Consider the following 1,638-nt stretch of genomic DNA (forward strand, 5'->3'; position numbering starts at 1 on the left):
AGTATATGTGAACTGCTGTATGAAAAGTGAATTTACTCTGTAAATCTTCACCCAAATCCTAATTAAAAAAAAATAAAATAAAATAAAAAAGAATAGCAAAACGTGAATATGTTTCAACATAAATCACAACAATGTTATTTTGCTCCAAAAAATATTATTTTGTAAAATAAAGTTCTGTAAATTAATTCTTTATTCTCATTAAATTTTTTTTGACTAAAATAAGGCATAAGTTATAAATAAAAAAATACATTACTATAGATCTATAATTTTTTTTTCAGTTTTTTGTGTTGTTGTTATACTGTTCATTCCAGAATTATCATTCCTCAGACCAATCTTCATTACGTGTAGTTTCTAGGTTCTGATTCACCTGGTATGATTCATAAACCAACATTTAATAGACTGCCCAGTCCTTCTTTCCTGGCTCTTGCCTCCTCTTGCATGCAGTGATCCATAGAGCACTTCCAGTGGGCACTTCCACTAAAGGGTCATATAAGGGGCCCTAGTCCCTTCATGCAAAAGTGAGGTTGAATTGAAATGCAGAACTGATTCATTCTGTTGCTCTGATGGCTGGAGCATTAACATATAAACTTAGAATTTGGGGCAGCCATATTTTTTACCACATTCCTTTGGAAGCAGAGCAAGCTAGTTGACAGTGAAAATGAAAAGTCATTGCACAGTTCAGAGCAGAGATAGGAAAGGAAGATGTCTGGAAGGTGTACCAGGTTCTAGCTCTGTTGGTTATTAAAGTTCAACTGTAACTCTACTACAATTTTAATTAAACTAGTTCAAAGAGATTGCTGTAATTGCAATACCAAAAGTTTTAGTCTTGTACTATTATTATAGAGAAAATGTATCAGTCTATGATTGCTCTTCAATTTTCTGAGCTTTCTAACACTTAAATTTCTGCTCACTAAAGGGAAAGGGAAATTCATTGACTAGGGATACTGAGCTTCTGTTCAGAGTGATGGAAAAATTCTGAAACAGATAATGGTAATGGTCGCACAATGTGATGAATACAGTGCCATTGAATTGCGCATGTGAAGAATGCTGAAATGACAAATGTTTTGCCATACATATATAGTTGTTGTTGGTATGTGCCGTCCAGTCGGACCCTACTCATAGCGACCCCTCCTTGGGTTTCCTAGGCAGGAGCTCTGGTAGCATAGTGCCTAAGACACTTGATTGCTAACTAGAAGTCTGGCTGTTCAAACCCACCAGCCACTCCTCGGAAGGTAGATGGGACAATTTATTTCCGTAGTGATACTGCCTAGGAAACCCAAGGAGGAGTCGCTATGAGTCGGGTCGGACTGGAAGGCACATGACGACAACAACAATCACTGCGGAAGTAGATCGCCCAACCTTCCTTCCCAGAAGTGGTTGGTGGGTTTGAACCGCCAGCCTTCTGGGTAGCAGTCAAGTGTCTTAGGCACTACGCTACCAGAGCTCCCATATATATACCACAACTTAAACAAATCTGCTCATTGAAATTAATCTATAAGTATTTACATAGTTATAGAGACCCTAAGTGCTAGGAGCTCTGGTAGCATAGTGGCTAAAGCACTTGACTGCTAACCAGAAGGCTGGCGATTCAAACCCACCAGCCACTCCTCGGAAGGAAGGTTGGGCAATCCTACTTCC

Source organism: Orycteropus afer, unplaced genomic scaffold (assembly GCF_000298275.1).
Source record: "Orycteropus afer afer isolate SDZICR_OR568_19922 unplaced genomic scaffold, OryAfe1.0 scaffold00119, whole genome shotgun sequence".
Lineage (NCBI taxonomy): Eukaryota > Metazoa > Chordata > Mammalia > Tubulidentata > Orycteropodidae > Orycteropus > Orycteropus afer.